At 42.9% G+C, this 19,066-nt stretch overlaps 1 long non-coding RNA gene across 2 annotated transcripts; it reads left to right on the top strand.

Annotated features, from left to right (window-relative positions):
- The first annotated feature begins 16,720 nt into the window (after window positions 1-16,720).
- LOC134132256 (uncharacterized) lies at window positions 16,721-17,979 on the top strand. 2 transcript variants are annotated; one of them, XR_009956794.1, is made up of 4 exons: window positions 16,721-16,791; window positions 16,978-17,110; window positions 17,323-17,411; window positions 17,912-17,979. It is a non-coding gene; the product is annotated as an uncharacterized LOC134132256 (long non-coding RNA). The 2 variants fall into 2 exon arrangements; XR_009956793.1 differs by having other exon boundaries at window positions 16,742-17,110.
- The last annotated feature ends 1,087 nt before the right edge of the window (window positions 17,980-19,066 follow it).

Raw genomic sequence — 19,066 nt, 5'->3', positions numbered from 1 at the left:
CTCGTGCCAAAGCAGCTGACGCCGTTCGCGGCGTTAACCCCCGGAGGGCCGAGCCGATCCCCTTATCAGTGGCGACCATCACATGAGCATATGCAAAGCTGTGGGAATTTTTCCAGCCAGTGGGAGACACACTCGGGGGGGGGGGGGGGCACTAACATGCACTAACAAGCAGATCAGCTGTGTGAACAAAGCCACGTGGAGCTTAGGGAGACAGACTTCATCCTCTGCTCAGGTAGACTTTGCTCCTCTATATCTTCATGGTTTGCAGCCATGTTGATGCTCTGAATGTAGAATATATGGCCTTTAAGATGGCGATATATTAAAGGGTTGCAGGGAATGCAAACTGGTTGGTTGGTTTGTCGGCTAAGATCGAGAAAGCGGTTTTGAAAACGATCACCAGAGAGAGAGAAGGTTGATCGGGAACTACTTTAATAATTGATTTGTCTTTTTCATATTTTTTTCAAATGTGTTGTTTGATGCTTTATCTCGGAGGATAATATACTAGGATTTTGTGAGCTCTTGGACGGTCTGATTAGCCAAAGAATGAATCAATCTGGAAGGTAATAGTTATTTCTGTTTGGATTTTTAATTTTACAGAATTATCTAAATGGTCAAATTCAAACGTGCAATTTTTATTATCCTTTATAACAGATGTTGAATGATAAATATCCGCACGTAGTCTTAATTCACTCAAACGAATAAGAGCGAGTTTCCACGTGAAGTGTACGTAGTTTAAAGAGCCATCGTGTTGTATTCCTACAGAGGCTGTAAAAACTCAAATGTGACTTGCTGTTTAAATTGTCCATTTCTCTCTCAGTGATTCATTATACATGCAATGAGATATGTGATTACCATTTTGAGTACCAGACCCCCCCTTCAATCATCCGCCCACCCACCCCACCCACTCTCTCTCTCTCTCTCTCTCTCTCTCACACACACACACACACACACACACGCACAAACACAGACACACACTTTTTCACCTATGCACAAAGACACATGCACATTCAAGGTCAGTTTTAAAAGAAAAAAGGATTTTCTGTTTTAATTCCTAAAACACAAAAGAGTTTAAAGCCTCCCGGTTCCTGTGTTTTACCACAGAGATCGTCTTCCTGACTCAGTACTCAACATCAAAAGGCAGCATCACAGCACCTGTCTGGGGTCAGATGCCAGACCGACGGGCACCAAGCCAGCATGCATTTCCATCTCAATGTGGCTGAAAATAAGTGCTAATGGTTCTGCTCACGGTGACGGTGATGAAACAGTCCAATCGAATCTCTGATATGATGCAGTATTTACTATCATTTATTTATTATTCATTATTTACTGAGCTCCACGGACTTTAAAAAGCCATCTGCCAACTTACCTGTCAGCATCTGTTACTGTGACCGTGCGGCAATTATAATAGTGGCATTTTTTTCCAGACAAGAGAAACTGTATTTTAAAGAAAACATTTATGACACAATATGAGAGAAGGATCAAGAGAAACAGGCTGGCTAGAATTCTTTAAATGTGTCATTCCCACGTCTATTGTCCTGTCTGTACTCCAATTGCGTTCTCACATCAAAGGGAATGCTCTACTTCTCTTGGACTGAGCTGGACTCTCTCATGTCTTGTTTTTTTTTTTTTTTTTTACAGAGAGAACTTACAGCATGAAAAAGTACTTTTACGAGCTACATAATACTGCTTTTTGCCTGCCGTACCAAACCTTCCACTTATGTCTCTTCTTTTCTCCCGTCACATTGGCCCCTTCTGCTCCTTTATCTGCACAAGAAATAACTCAAATGGAAGAAGGCACCTGCCAGCTGACTCGCTCATCATTCATCACAGTCAGTCTTTGTCCGCCGTGTGCAGCGGGTGAGTCAGCAGCGACCTGCACATCTGAGTTTGAGTATGCACCACCACTGCAGGGGGAGGGGGGGGGGGCACTCGCGGGTCTGCAGCAAAGTGGACAGGTGTGGCCGCCTATGGCACGCTGTCAGACGTACGGCCTGCACGCCCCGCTTCGGCCGCCTGCCACCTCTGACCCAGCCCCGCCGCGGCCTGGAGTGCCAAAGCGCCACAGCGGCATTGTCATCGGGGAAATGTCATTAGCCACGGGGGCCGGGCCCATGCTAATCGCTAACATCTTGAAAAAGAGGGCTGCCTACGACGTCGGTGCGGGGCCTGAATGAGCCGTGATGGCTGATGATTGTTATCTGCTCGGGGAGGACACGTACTCTGCCTGTCACCGTGCTGCTGCTGCTGCTGCTATGAATGCGCCTCGACAGGAAGCCAAAATCTCACAAGCCGCAAATAGGATTGATTATGCAGCCAAGGGTGAAACACATTGGTGGCAAGTTGGTATTTTCTCATATAATCGTCATAAAGAACGTCAGTCAAAGCCGTGTATGGGAGGATTTGGTGAAAAGGGGATTTGTCCCCGAGAATCCTGCTTATCCACACAGGATTATTCACTTAAGAGTCACACAACTTCTGTAAAGTCTGTAACTTTATTTCGCACCGAATTATGTTTGTAAATGAGCATTACATTGTATTGACTGTGCAACAAACCGAATAATTTCCTTATGTTATGCATACTCTCCATTTCCCTCTAACACAGACATAGACATGCATATTGAGTTAAAGGTTTACCAATTAGCAGTTGAAGACAAAATAGAATTCACACTGGATTTTCATTTGGTTTATAAGGTACCCAATAAACATACAGCACAGAGTAAACACTGGTGTAGTTGGGTTCAATCAACCTGGATTAAGGTCATGTATTGGTTTGACTCGCCTCCCATCTGACACATTTGATAGCTCCGGTCATTGGGTTTTCATGAGGATGCATTTAATGAATATAATCAGAAAAGGAATCATAGTTAACTTTCAATTGGCAGCTGTCGTTAATCAAACGAGCTTCTAACTGCTGTCAGAACCCTCTGCTGCGTGGCCGCCCCCCAACAAGCACCCGGCATCAACACACATCGCTAAAACAAGACAACAAGACTAATTGCTGACATGAATTGGCCCAGATGAAACCTTTTAGGCTAATGATGGTTAGACGTCAGTCCAGGGAGACAACTGGGGGGGGGGGGAACCTTTGGACTTTGGACAAATCGTACGTAACAAATTTGGACTCCGGGCTGGTTGAGGCGGTGATCAGACGGTGCTTTGGGGGGGAGACGCTGACATGACAGTGGTGGCGCCGTAACGTCTCGCACATGTTTCGATCTCGCCCAACCTCGTTGCTTCATGTGTTAGCGTGCTCACGGTCACTAGCACAAAATAAACAGAAAAGTAAACCACCCTTCTTTTTGGTGGCTAAAAGACATTTTGCTGTCCAAAGCAGTGTCAAGTTTGTGCAATGACAATAAAATATAATTATATTATAATCTGGGTTAAGATGATAGGCTGTAGTTTTTGGTGCTGTTGAAGTGCGTTACATGATGCTGAAAAAATGTTGCATTGAAAAGAAATAGGAATTATCAATTTACCTACAGCATGTCAAGAAATTCTACAATGCCATTGAAATTTAAATCACCTTCTAAACTTTGGTATTGTGTTCCTCCCTCTGGCTTCAGTAAAAGGCGCTGTGAGTTTTTTGCACTTAATTCTTAAAAAAAAGAGATTTCTCTTGTATTATTAAGTGCGCTGTTGTTTCATGAAACTCGGTTTTACAGTGACAACCGACTTCAGGGGAAGACAAAGCGGTTAAACTGAAAGAAGATCCCCCCCCTCGGTGGGGGGGGGGGGGTTCTATCGTGTTTCTTTTGCAGGCTGATCACCAAGGCGTTGGTGGGACTGTGAGCAGCACGAGGGGATACAGCTCATTTGTTCGATCGTAATGTGATGGAAGAAAGATGAGGTCAGCGATGCATCGCAGTCACCAAAGTGGGATCGATTCCAGATCAGATCTCACTTACATGAGAAACATGTGCGTAAACGTATTGATTGTGAGTGCTCAGAAATCCTCAGTGCCTGTGGCTGGATGAAAGATGCTGGAGCCAGAATCAGCGGTGTCCTTCTCCTCTGGCCCCCGTCCTTCTCTCACAACATCCTGATTATCTGTGATCTGACTCTGTCAGCTCCCCTCACCAGTGGCTTCATGGCATTATTAACTGGTCAGCATTACATTACGGGAACTCCCACTGGCCGAGGGTGTTTAATTAATAGCTACCAATTCCATTTACAGGAGCATTCCCCAAGTATTACATTTGCAAAGCCGAACTGTAACACAAACGCAGTTTAATTTTCTTTTGTTACTTACATGGCAAAAAGTAATTAAATGATAAACTAGTGACACACAGCACAAAGATGTATATGGCCTATATTACTGGAATGGATCTTTTTTCACAGAATTCAAAGCTACGGGAGCAAAACCTGCTTCTATACAAATATCTAATCATTCACAAGTTGACACATGTAGACCTCAGAGGCGGCCCTCCTTCACAAGTCTCAATGATAATCTGCACTTACTTACATCACTGATTGTGTCTGGAAGAGAAGGTCCAGTGGGCATTCACTCCCGCTATTGCACAGAGGTAGAGAAACATGAAACAAACAAGATTAATAACAGCCGGTGGCGGTGCTCATCCCTCGGGCCAAGTGGCTAACAACTCTTGACAAAACATGGTTTAGAGCGGCAGATGGATTGTCTTTATAAATGAAGGGAATGTCGCCCTGGGAACGTAATGAAGAGAGAGGGAGAGCGATCGGGGTGCGGGCTTCTCCCACAGTGCCTTTGAACGAGCCTATGGAAATTAAATCAGCCCGTGACAGTTCCAATCGACTGGTTCCACCTTGGGACGGCGACCACGGTTATGAGTATACACTAATCTGCCCTCGTTTTTTACCGATTACAAACAGTGCTCCTGTGGTCCTTCAGAGAGTTATGGACCAACGAAGAAGCTAGGCATCATGTCTGTTTACCTAGCTGTGGCCAGTGGAGCGTGTTTGGTTGCAAACATTTTAATTTCCTAATTCACTTCAACATCAAAGCTTTCAAGCGCCTTCATGTTAATTAAGAGTCTTTGGATGAAATCTGGAGGACTTCTAAATTGCATTTTATTACTACACTGTAGACAAACGGTGCATACACAAAAAGATACCAAAGGATGATGCTCGTTGTTGCAATTAATTCAATTTCTTTAGCAATAACATTGTAGCAACAGATCAACACCACTAAAGAGAAGGCAGAGGGCGCAACAAACACAGTTAGACAGTCATACAGGTAACAGAACAGAGTCATTTCATTTAATGTGGATGGAAGACAGATGCTGTAAAAGCATAACAAACACAGCCTGCTGCACATATCCACCTCAGTTTACAGTGTGACCCCCCTGGTACAATGTTGTACTGCGCACACCAGATCACCTGCACACTGAAGAATTAATACCAAAATAGCAGGTGTGCTCGCTTTGATTTTTACGCTCCGTCCGCCTACACAATCTTCGGCCAGATTAAGATGCGAGGAGCAGAAAAAACGGGCCGCGTCGGGCCTCCCGCTGTCTCTGCGATGTTTATAGTTTTTCTCAACCTTATCGCCTGACAAAAACCCATCAATATTGGATGATTCCGCTAAACCCGGGATGTCATTCACTGACAAGCATCAATATCTGACGTCCAGGGCAGAATCCTCACTTCACACCGCTGTGCGTGCGTGTGTGTGTGTGTGTGTGTGTGGCACGTTGTGACATGGCTACGGCACAGGGAAAGGGGACTGAATGTTGCCCGTGGTTTTCCGATATGAGATTCCGGAATTATGGGGTGTCCGGGGTCTCAGCAGGTAGGCCGGGCCCCCCCCCCGCTGTTTGGAAAATCAGCATCCGCCTCATGCGATTTGCATTGGACGTGTCCTCTGTCTTCGAACCCCCCAAATGGCCCCCAACAATCGGCGTATGAATATGCGTGAGTGGACGTGCGGTTCGCGGCGCTTTGAGTGGAGAAGACTGAGAAAGAGCTTTTTAAATGCAAACCAATTTACCAAGTCCGAGGCTGCCCTCCCCTAGTGACAGGTGTTAGATTGGTTGGAAAACCTCACTCTGAATGTTTAGCAGGCACACACACACATCCGCTGTCTGAATCCAACCACGTGGGCCTGTTGAGCGAGGCGGGGGTAGTAGTAGCGTTAATCATAAGCTATGAGTGCTAATGTTGTACTCATGTCTGTGTGTAAGAAAGAAAAAAAAAAAAAGAGAAAAAAAAAAGGGATCAGAGATCAAATCCAAACGCTGTCAGGAAACTACACCCACCGGAAGCCCCCCGGGCAGGTGGCATGATTTGAAGACCAAGTAATACCTGACACATTTAATCAAGGGAGAGGGTCCACATTTAGACAGGGATGGTCCACAGGGATCGTGCAGAAGGGCCTCACGGAAAAAGCAAGAGAAAGGAAGAAAAGTACTTTCTTGTCTGATTGATTCTCTCAATCTCTGATTAAAATTCATCCACTGTCATTTCAATACGTGACTGGAAAGAGATGTGGAGTTTGAGTACTTTAATTGAATCAATGCAGCGATACGCGTTTAAGAAGAATTCCTGTTGTACTGAAATGGCAACAAAACAAAATTAGCTTAATTGAGGAATTCTGAAAGTAAATAATATTTCCTTTAATTTTCTTCTCTAGTAAATCAAGCCACCAACCCAATTGTGGTTCCACATATCAACATGAACATTGAACATACTAAATATTCAATCAATTAAATTGCCCTGCAAATAGGTTATTAACTGCTATCTTGGTCATCATGTGACACACGATCCTAGTCTAAATTGTAGGAGTGCAGGAGAATGCAACAATACAACACACGTAAGGCAGTTACATCTGCAGAGTGATTTCCAGGTTTATAATTATTAATTCCTTAGATTGTGTTGTCCAAGAAAACCAACCAATCATTTCTACTGCTTTGTAAATATGTGTATCAAATGGTGTCTCCTTTATCTTTATCTTTATGTTCCATTTTATTTTGGTATCAGGGTTATGGATCCATCCATCAACGTATTTTGATTGCAGCATTGAATTAACACAAAATACACGGTAATGAAGCTGTTAAAGTCTCAATAAAAACTTCTGCATTTACTTTGGCCACTCAAAAGGCATTCACTAATTATTTTAAATTAATTAAACCAGTCAATCCTTCGGTCACTGTGAAAGTACCATTGTGCCCTCTACTGCTGGAATTCAATACCTCCTGAACCTGAGAGCAGATGCTCATAACACTTGGAGAGAAATGGATAAATTACTCATTACTGTACACAGGACACGCAACAACAGGTGGCGGTTAGCGGAGGGTAATAATGTAACACGTCTTTATATTTAGCACATCGAAAGATGTCACAAAGTGTTTCACAGCGAGAGACGAAATAGCACGGAAGAGACAAAACAACAGAACGTTGTCTACTTTTACTTCGACCTGCTGGAAGCGAGAAGACGTCTCTAACAATGGCTGCCGGGCCCGAGCCTGCCGAGCTTTCACCATCCACCATCTTCCCGTCTGGTGGGCTCGCTCCTCGTACCTGGCGCACCGGATGATCGAAGCGGACTGCGTGATACCTGGACCTATCCCTGTTATTCCTGCCGATGCAAACACCCTCTTTGTTCCACGCCGGCTTAATTGCGATGTGTGTTCAGATTCCCCCACGACTGCGTAGTGGAACACGGGGCTTCTGACCCAAGGAGACTGCTGTTGATGGGGTCCAGTGTGAGCCACGCATGAACTCGTCTTCTGTGGTACCTTCTCTAACAGAGAAAAGCCTTTCTGGGCTAAATATATAACAGTTGAAGGTGTTGCTATAAACGGTTGATTCCTCGATGTCCAGCATCTCTGACTGAACCCATTTAGTTGATTCGGCTGTCTCCAGATCCCCGGGGGGCAAAAAACGCTTTCATCCTTAAATTTCACTCTTCATATACGTCTCTGACTGGGCTAGTTTTTTTTTTTGCAATTTATATGCAGATTTGGGTGTTTGAAGCGTTTTGGTTTCTGTTTGTAACCCGGCTAGTTTTCTAACATTGTTTCTCAACTCAAATTCAAATGACTACTCACAAATTGCCAATGTCTAAGCAAACAATAGAAAAGCAAGTCTGTCGACGGGCATCTACATCGCAGCCCTCCGAAATACTTATCCACCGGCAGCTCGTTCATAAGGAGATGGATGTAACTTGCACACACCTAATCGACATCCTTTGTGACGGGGAATAAGGTACGTTGAGTCATAGTACCTTTTAGCCAGTACCAACTGTCGGCTTTGCCTTGCAGGGAGGGCACATGGCGGTGGCAGATTTCTCCTCCAGCTCATTTGGGAGGTGTGGGGGAGTCGGGCCACTGGCTGCATGAGTCCCCAGCATGTTGTTTGGTGGGGTTATGTGGCAGCAGGGAGCTGTTTCAGGCATCACGTGTGACCGGAGAGTGATTAGTGACTGAAATGAGCAGATCGCACAGCTTTAAGTAGGTGAGTTAACAGCTGAGTAAACAGTGCTTACATCGCATTCACACTAATCTCCATTTCTTACTGTGAGTCTGGGTCCACAAACAACTGTGCACACACTGTTGTTTGACTTCTTCCAGAGAGATCTCAGCGTGATGTGTGGTGATCTGCTTCTATAACCACAGTAGATACAGACTTATTTCAATAAAACTTTATATTGCAAAATAGAAAAACAGCTTCTATGCAAATGCATCCACACACATTACATTACATGTCACACACCATGCATACACACGTGTGTATGTATTTATGTGGTGTTAGGTAGCCAACAAGCACACGTGCACACATGCATTACCTTTTGTTCGACAATATGAGTTTTTTTTTTTTTCAGCAAATCATTTGAGAAATACATTTGTTACCCGAGGGTGAAGCTTCATAAATTAAAGAGAGAGAAGCACATTTTTCAATCTCATCAGGTCACAGTCATTATTCAAACAAACAGAAGCTGGCACAGTTTTCTCACAAGTTTTGTAGTATTCTCAAAACCAATTTAAAAAGTATGTAGCAGCATATAAAATGATGCATGTATATTTCTCTATAAAATGTCTCGACCAATACTACACTTCTCAGGGAAGATTCCATGTCGAGACAAGCCGCAGTGAGAGCACCTCACGCCTGTGTCTTTGTTGTAATGAGGCTTTGACAACGTTCACTATGGGGTCGTTCATCACTCAAATGACTACACGATGCTGCAAATCATTTCACTGAACATATGGAGAGTGCTTTCAAGGTTTTCAGTGGTTTTCAACAGGGAGACACGTGGAATAATCATAAACCAATGCAACACAAACTGGATTAGCGGTCGAAATGAATCAAGAGGATATCTATTAAAACGGACAATTCACCAATAGATAAATGCCCACCGTTTGTAAAGGGCTTTTTGAATTTGCAGCTTGAAAATGGCAGGAAATAACCTTGGTTATACAGAGAAATAGAGTTGAATGAGTTTAAGATAATAGAAAAGGTTTGAATAGTCTTGAATCCAGTCCCCTCATTATAATATGCTGCTGAGTTTCCTGCTATTAACTTTTATTCCCCATTAGTAGATGTAGATTGACATTGGATCAATAATGGAGACTTAATTCTAGTTGTTTACCATTTATTTTTTTGCACTTGTTATTTTTGGCTTATCTGTCGACTGTTTCATGATGAAAAGAGCTCAGTGGAGAAGATGATGATTGCACCTTTTATTTGGAACTCTGCAGAAGAGATTTGTTTTCGGTTATGAATGTTTATCTTTTTTTTGTCTGTTAGATTTCAATACACCTGAAAATACAGTCCGCAATCATACTTTAAATGGTTGTTTTATTGCTTTCCAAACTCAAATATCAAGGGAATATAGTGGAAAGAAGAGCGGGCTTCATTGTGTTCCATCTGATATTCTTTTTCTTGATCCAAGCGACTGCATTTCAGCACAATATATATTTCAAAAGCACATTATCTGGTATTGTTTTTTATTGCGTTGCAGATCGGGTTATGGAGACTCGAAATTATCAATGCAAGCAGCTGGGCACCGTCACGTGGGGTCAGAAGAAGAAGAAGGACCCAACCGCGGACCACGCGGCGAAGAATAGTTTATCAGGAACAACTGACAAGAGACCCGGGGGGGGGGGGGGGGGGTGCAGGTGACTGGACTCGAGAGGAAACAATCAGGGACAGAGGCACAAAATCCCCCACAGGAGAGAAAAAGCACCGGGACACAAATAAAAACCTGCTCAACCTGCTGACGACCTGCTCAAGGAACATGACGTATGGGTCCTTTCAGCAAATGCTCCCAGCAAAAAGATAGAAGAGGTCACTACTCGTGGTTTGAGGCTTTTTGATGCTCTTCCTGTATATATATGAAATCTCTGAAAGCAGCTTCATGCGAAATTATCATTAAATTGTAACTTCAAAATTGTAGATAAATGATCAATTATTCTCAGATAAGACTAGAGATCGTACTTCGATCCTAACCCTAAACCCTGGTCACCTCTATTTCACCACTGCAACGGTGAGTTTAGTCAGTCCTTTGCGTGCTGTAGACACACAACACACTTACTGCTCATGCACCAACGGGCGATTCCACAGTTGGGCCTGATTCATGGGAACACGGGGTTTTCCGAGCATTTTAAGTGAAGGCTAAAAACCCGAGACAGTACTGGGGAATGTCTGATTTGGGTGTGAATTCATTTGCAAAGAAGAAAACCACTGAATCATCATGACTCGGAACGGACTGATGCCTTTCCCTTAAAGAAAAGGAAGGACTCTCTCCGCGCCCAGAGGAGACGTCGGCAGAGGCAGACCTGCTCCGGGATGAGGAGCGTCGGAGGGGCCCTGCAGGCCCGATCAGTCACTTTGAGGCAGATCTGAGGAAACTGTTATGGCTGCAGGGGCTGGAGAACTGTCAACCGCACGGTCTTGAACCTGAAGATGAAGCGAGAAGTCTCCCCCTCACTTTCTCTAAAATATCAAAGAACAATGAATGAATCATTTTGGAGTTTGCGTTTATCCGCCACACAGGTTGTGTTATCGTTTTCAGCCATGCCTGCACGAGGCAGAGGTGGATGCTCGGAGAAGTTTTCCGTGGCAAACGCAGCGGTGTGTTTCCAAGGCGAAAGCAACAGGGCCAACGGCGCCACGCGGGGAATAATAGTCTCCAGACACACAGATAGTAAAGTAAAGATTTAGCCTTAAGTTCAAAACTCCATGCCGCAGAAAATGAAATAATTCCAGGCTCTTATCTGACTGCGTATTAGAAATTACTTTTTTATCTTCTGAAGACCTGTAGGAACTAACTGCAGTGCATGAGGTGTCCTCTAAGCAGAGCAAAAGATTACCTTACTCTATTATACAGTAATTTGAAAGTGAGGTAAAGGCTAATGATGAAAAGAGGGTCGCTGTCTCGGGCCAAAGGTGCCACGCAGGCAAACAAAGGATTAGTCACCAACGCTTTACGGGAATGACTCACACATCAAGGTGCTAATCAAATATATTGCATTTGTTTTGTTTCACATGATTTTAGTGTCACTTAGTTCATTTCAGCCCTCCTCCGCTTATTGCCTGTCTTGCTGGGTGGATATTTTTAGGATATCGCTATTCATGCCGTGTGAAATACTTTTGCTTCCATAAACATACTAAAATACTAAACATGTTTATGTCTGTCTCAATTGTATAGTTATATTGTCGCAAGAAACAGTAATGTGTTTACCAAAACTAATGAATTAAGTCATTTTGAAAAGTTTTTGTTCCAGTTGTTTTAATCCCCATGTTTCCAGCTGTTAGTGAGTGCGGTTCAGTCACATGTGGGTACAGTCACATGGTCTCAGCCAGGTGGGGATTTGTTCTGCTGCTACTCGCAATCAACGCCCCTCCAACACACAAAGTCCCTGCAGTCTTAGCGCCAAGATTTTTTTTTTATCACTTATCATCCGTAATGATAAAAATAAAATATATACACTTCACTACATTTCCCTCCCAATCGACATACAGTCTGGCATGACTATAACCCCATTGGTCTATTAGCAGGTAGCTAGCAGAGGAATATAACGGGCCCAGTGTGCATTTGGATTGCTGTGGGTTTTTTGTTCCTCCTGTGCAGCTCTGGATTTTCTACACCAAAAACTCACTTCTACTGGTGCTTCTTGACACCACAGACTCTTGATAGATTTAGTTTTTTTCAGCGAGGAAAGTGTTTGAAACGACCTCAGTTTTATGTCAAGTCTTTGGAGATGCTGCTTGTTGACAGTTCCAGTTTAGGAAATAATCTCAATGCAGGAATTTGGTTATAAAACTGCAATCTGTTAATCTGTATCATCTCGATTTAAAGCAGGAAACTGGACTTTTAATGTTTTTTTTCCTGAATCTATATCTGGGGATACATGATGTGTTTTGTATGTAATAATGATAAAATGAAAGCTTCAACAATAATGCCAGCAAGTTGACCTCTGGTCGATCAAATCAAGAGGTGGAGATTACTATGGCAACGCGGGACGATGATAGCAGAGGCAGATACTGAAAATACCACAAACTGACAATTCCACATGCTGAAAATACTACAGAGAAACAGAGCACATTCGACCCAAGATTCAAAACAATGAAGCGTTTCTTTGTGCTGAACATCAGAGCATCAAAGCACCTGAGAAATTAGACCACTGGAATTTAATCCATCCAACCGTTTCCATACAACAACGCAATAAATGACACAAAAGTCTGTATTTCACAGTGTGTGCGTTTGAGGTAGTGAGCAAAAACGTGTTAATTTATTTATGCCAACGTGCCCTTTAATATTACATATTACACCTCGCGCTGAGCTCTCCAACATTAAGACAATGGAACCATTGTATCCTGAACTAACTCTTGTTCACAAAGCCCAGTTTTCTTTACATATATATTTATATTGAGTCCTGGCTGAAATGCACACTGCATATAAATATCTCCTCTCCTTTCACTTAGAATACCTGGCTTGTAAGTCTTATTTTCCAGCCAGATGGTCTGGGAAGGTCGGCAAGATGCAATTCTCTCAAGTCTAACAAACGGATTACTGGAAAGGAAAAAAAAAAAAAAACATTAAACATTAAACCGAGCTGTCAATCACACAACGAGAGGCGGGATTTGGAGATTCTCGTGTCTCCAATGAAAATATACACCACTAATCTTCCACTTATGAACCAAGAAAATGAAATGATACACTTCAAGAAATTCCAAGTCTAGCAGCTGTTGGCAAGAATGTTAACACAATTTTTTTGTATTCATGCATAAACAATTGAAAACAAGTTTGTTGTCAGTGTGTCAGTTTGATTTGAATCCTAGTGAAAACATGTTTACTGCAGCTTTATTAGCTTAATTGGTCATGAAGTGGTTAACCAACCTAGATTCATAACCAGTGACACGTGCAGACAGACGCTCCATCGGATCAAATTGTTCTACAGATATTTTTCTCGCCCGTTTGTCACGGCCAACAATTCTTTGTGTTCACATTGTGTGTTTGAAACAGCCAACACACCTCAGTGCGCTGTGCCTCATTGATTATTCTTTACTTACACATCTTCATACCACTTAGGAATAACTAAATTACATTGGACAGTCTTAGCTTCTGGCAACGTAAACATTGAAGGTGAATAAAATCCCCCCGTGGACCGGACATTATTATGTGCAGGCATGTGTTCAAGATATAGCTTGCTTTAGCAAATGCCTCGTTCTCAGCATTAAATTAAATTAAAATGACCAGTGGGGGTTACAGAGTAGCGTGAGCCAAATTAAACATGTTTTAGTTTACACCACTAATGAGAACAAATTCATGTGTTTTGATTAACATGTCATTTACGTTCGCTGACTCAGAGGTCACAAAGACATCTTTCTTATTAAAGGGTTAAAATCAAGGGTTCTTTGAGCATTTTGGCAGCTAATCATTAAAAGTGAGTAAAACCTAAGAAGCAATCAAACTCCATTTGACAGGGATCATTTCCTTTCATCATATTAAAGGCACGAGACTCTGATTTCCTCCCTCTTGCTCAAATAGAAAATAATTTACTTCATCAACGCTTTCATGTCGTGCTGCACTATCTTCAATAAATGGACAAAAACAACAAATCAGTGCCATAAATAAACCGTCAAACAGTAACATTCATTACTACAGCTCCGGACATTATTTTAATCAAACATAATGTTGATTTCAGTCCTTAGAAGCGAGAAGGACTCCTTTACGAAGAGACCAATGAAACAAAATATTAAGAATTGGCGGCATTTGTGCAGCACAAAGGGTTCAAGAGGTTCTTTTTGTTCAAGCTCACCGTCTCTGCTGCATTACAATTCAAAAAGGACAGGGGCAAATCTGGCAGGAAACATGGCTTGAAACGCACATGCATGCAGAATGCAAAATTCATTCTGAATCCGCTAAATCTTGGTTGGAGCTACAGATCACAGCAATACTGTTATTCTAATATAATTCTAAATGTGTTGTTTTTCTTTAGACAGGATATTCTCCTTAAAAAAAGATAACAGACACAGACCCCTGTGCATAAAAAGGACTTAACCTCAAAGCCTCTCTCATGTTACATTTTCTTGAAAAGTATCTATTTATTTTTAGTCATTGCTTTTATACGATAACAACAAAGAAAAACCAAGAACCAAATTGCTTGCAATGCAAATGAATGTTTTCCCTCCCACTGATGAGCTATCTCAACCTGCAGAAAGGCACTAACAACCACAACACTGTCACACTGCCAAGCCTACCTTCAGGGCCGTGTGGACACACACACACACACGCCCGCGCGCACAAGCTGGCACATGTGAGCGATCGAGTACACGAGACCGTCGCCGCCGGGTCTCAATGAAAAGGAGACCTTTTGTCGGACACAACTTGAAACTAAATACATAGATCGAAAAACAAGAAGGACACAGCAGCCAAGGGGACAGCGTGATGGGCTGGTGCACACTGGCAGGTAGTGTGCGGTGTGTTCTGGTCACGGCCGGAGATGTGCAGCTGTCCCCTAGCAGGGTTAAACAAACACACCACTGAGCTCACGCCGAAGCTGTGCCAAGTGCCATAGAAAGAAAAGAAAAAAGCCAATTCGGTGTCTCCTTCTCTCTCCAACACACACGCACACACACACACACACACACACACACACACGCACGCACGCACACACACACACACACACACACACACACACACACACACACACACATACACACACAATACACAAATGAATACACACACATTCACAAAGTTGTGACTTTTGAATGAACCAGTCTTCCCTTCACTAAGTCGTAGTCTTGACTGTGCAGCAGCAGATTGTCTCCCATTAAATGAGCACAGAGCCTCCTTACAGTTACAGTTTGCCAGACTTACTGCTCGACTGCATTAATATCAATGACATCATTAAAGTAAACAGCTTATCTTTTTTCATTTTTTTTCAAATCACTCACAGACCACAGCACCTGGACTAGAAGTTGCCTCTTCACTTTGGCATTGGCTAATTAGTTCTTGTCTGTCAAGTGTACCTGAAGTGTGTCTGGCTTCGGGAGCTGGAGAACAAAGCAGATGGGTCCTGGTGGACACAAGAACAACACAAACTTGGGAAAGAATTTTTAATGATCGACTCCACCACTGGAGCTGTGGAGCCAGCGCGCTTGTCGTCATGCGACACACAATATCAGAAACAAAAGCATTAAGTCAAAATAGGTTGTGGGCCGTAAGAATTCATGAGAAGAGTGTGTTTAAAAGTGCTATCAATCCTACAGAGATGTCGGATTGGGTTCAAACGGTGCACATTAACGCATGTTGGCATCTGGCAGCTTTCGCCCCTCTGCCTTCAACCATTGGGCCACAGTGTCGTTACTCAGTGGTATTCCTCTCGCATAGTTCACTGGACCGGAACCTTTGACATTAATTTACTGTGTTCAAAGAGGAGACCATGATGAGCCTTTTTATCTCACTCACTATTCACACGCCTTGCCAAAGCATTAACGGAACCTGGATGAGAACGAGCTAGCTGCTTTGCCAAAGAACAAGTTTGGTGTTGCCTGCTCTCGTCGTCATGGGGGGGTTGTGGGGGGGGGGGGGGGATTCTGCGGTAATTTCCATAAAAAATCCTCCAGCTCTCTCCCTGTTTTTTGGACACCTAAATGATCTAAGACACGCTACATCATTTTCAGTCCAACTCTGTGTTCCCTGCTTGGATGGGTTTTCTCTGGAGCGCTTTGATCACTGGGAACAGCACTGACCGTCAGTGACATCACATTAATGAGATCCACAGGATCATTTTTACAACCGCGGTGCCAAAGTGTAACTAGACAGCGAACGGCATCGATCGGGACTATTTCACACTAGTTTGTCACCGTGGGTAAAGTAAGGCTTTTGATTTTGAGAAGGACAAAAGGGTTTGGACCTCGTGACTTCTAAGCTTTCCACAAGTCTAATAAAAACCTGTTGGAACAACAGACTTATGACATTCAAGAGATGAAAACAAGGGGGGGGTGGGGGGGGTGTCTGTATGAGTTTTCCATGTCTTTGCTCTTGTTCCTGATCCCCATTTTGCCCCTAGGCCTTTTTTATTTGATTTTGGTAAACAAACAAAAATGTTGTGCCTGAGTCTGCGTGTGAATCCTCCCTCCCTCCATCCATCCATCCATCCATCCGTACGCCCCCCCCCCGCCGTGCCAGAATGAACCGACCACAGACACACGTGGTTAAAATACACTGGGAAGGTGCGGGTGATTGGACACAGGTGGAAACAATCAGGGACACAGGACACAATCACAGGGGATGACACAACAGGAAGTGAAGCTCACCCGGGGACACCGTACCAAACTCACGAAACGACGCGTTTCATGCCCCGGGTGAGTTTATGGAGCAGCCAGAGAGAGTAAAATGTCCCATTTGCTCGCTTGGACTCGGGCGCGTGGACTTCATAACAAGTGAAGAAACAGTTTTTCTAGCGCTGGAATCACAAGTATTAATACTTCTTCCTATTTCTGATGTCAAAGTGGAAAAATATACCTGTGATGGACATTTTGTGCTCGCAGGACTTAAGAAAAGAGAATTAGCCAGCTGCACCATATAGTGTGACAACAGACTGCAGGCCTGGCCCCTGTCGAAATTGAGGTCTTGCGCGTGCGTAACCGTGCAGCTTGTGCTTCAATCTTTTCATCCTCCTAGGTAAGAAATAATATTAGACAAGGGGGTTTAGTTGAGCATGGGTGACTTAATGCGGCATAGTTCGTATTTCATCATTTCCTTTTTTTGGAGCTAACCTGGTGTAGAGATATCCGGTTTACCTTCCCCGTGACAAAAGCACAATGTATTTTCATCACCCGCCTCGTGGTCCAATCCAATTCAAAGATCACCAGCTTAGCGTCGACATTTCACAGACACACTCATCAGGCGCTGCCGCTCCAGAGCCTTGTCTCAGGGCACAATTGTGGTGAAGATGAAACACAGAAATTGTTGCACTTTAGAGGTAAGTCCGATGTGTATTCTCTTCATCTGCTGCCCTGCAGTTAGAGCAGGTGTGATTATCCGAGCACAGCACCCTCAACGCGGAACCATGTGTGTGTGAATTATAGCTTGTCACAGAGGTGACCCATTCTTTCAGAGCTGAAAAGAAATGAAATTTGTAAACCGCACACTTTGAGAAATTAATCAACACAGTCCCTTGTGTCGGATGCTTTACTGACTTTGGCGTTTGCCTCAAGCTAATTTCACTGAACGACATTGCCTTGCTCATCATCAGTTTCCACCTCACTCTCGGGTGCGGGTGCCCTCTTCAAGGGTGATCCTTGATAATATCAGAGCACATTTTTATCCTAAGAAATGGAAAAAGATAAAAATAACCCATTTGAAGGAATTTGACGAGTTTGACGTTGTGTTGTGGGTTAAAGCCTCTATATTGATATATCATTCCATAATCTTAGAGTGGGACTGATTTATTAATTGAATCACTTTGGGGTTTTGTTGCAGAGGTTTTTTCAGAACATTCATCATCAGCAGAGGGACGTCTCTTCTAGTTTGCGACCAGACACTCTGACGCTCAGAAGTGGAGCAGGTTTGATCACCACCTTGTTATCCAATGGGAATTTCAAACTCAAGAGAAAGGTGTGGTTATTGAATAAAATTGTTCTGTTAAATTAAATAGTGTAATGTATTGGTTTTACATAAGATGATGAATGAATTCAAGTCATTTTAGAACTTTAGTATACAATATGTTTCGTAATGAAGTATTAACAACACATAGTAGTGAAATTTCAAATGAATTTTACTAGTAAAAATGTGAGGTAGTTAAATATCAGTTTATCTGTAACAATTCAGCTTCTGTGAATAAATGTTAAGGACTTTTTCTCAGCAAACACAAATACATTATTGTCACAAAACAAATACAAATGCAATGTCATTGTCAAATCATATCATATCAATTACAGTTTTGGCTGTACAGTGTCCCACATTTGATTGACCCACTGGTTACCACAGGGGACTAGAAGTTGAACTTGTAGAGCAAAACAAAGACCGGAGTGACTTAAATATTTCTTCAGAAAATAAAACACGAATCGGCCTTTAAGGTGAGACAGTTTGTTGGGATAGAAGCTGAGCAGTTTGTGCAGAAAGTCTAGTTACATTTTGCCAAAAAGAAATAACCTAATTGAGACAAAATGGAGTAATTCAATTAGACCAAGTATTGGCAATGAGTCACTAACAATTACAAAGAGCACTTTTATCCTGCTGCAGAGAAGCACACATTTTATTTTCCTTCATCGTGTTCTCGCACCACACAAAGGTGCAAAAACATTGAGAAAAACAAGCTCAACATTCCTGACATCATGATAGATGCAGACAGTCTGCATTTCAATTTGAAATTAACCATAAGGGGATTAAAAAGTGCAGGTTAAACGTATTAGGACCCCGTGTACATCTATGATGAAAACAAGTCCTCCTCACTTTGTGAATCGATGCTTTACTTTGCAATAATTCAGCTCATGCTTCAGTGATCATGAGAATTAGGGAGTGGATCAATAAAAATGTGTTTGGTCAGCAGCTGTATATGCTTTGAGCTGCATTTACTAATCTGTAAGGGCTACTCCCTGCTTCCCTATTTCCCCAAAACAAGTTCTTGAGGAAAGA

Source organism: Pungitius pungitius, chromosome 8 (genome assembly GCF_949316345.1).
Source record: "Pungitius pungitius chromosome 8, fPunPun2.1, whole genome shotgun sequence".
Lineage (NCBI taxonomy): Eukaryota > Metazoa > Chordata > Actinopteri > Perciformes > Gasterosteidae > Pungitius > Pungitius pungitius.
Note: the sequence above shows the minus strand (reverse complement) of the source record. Positions and strands in the feature narration are given on the sequence as shown.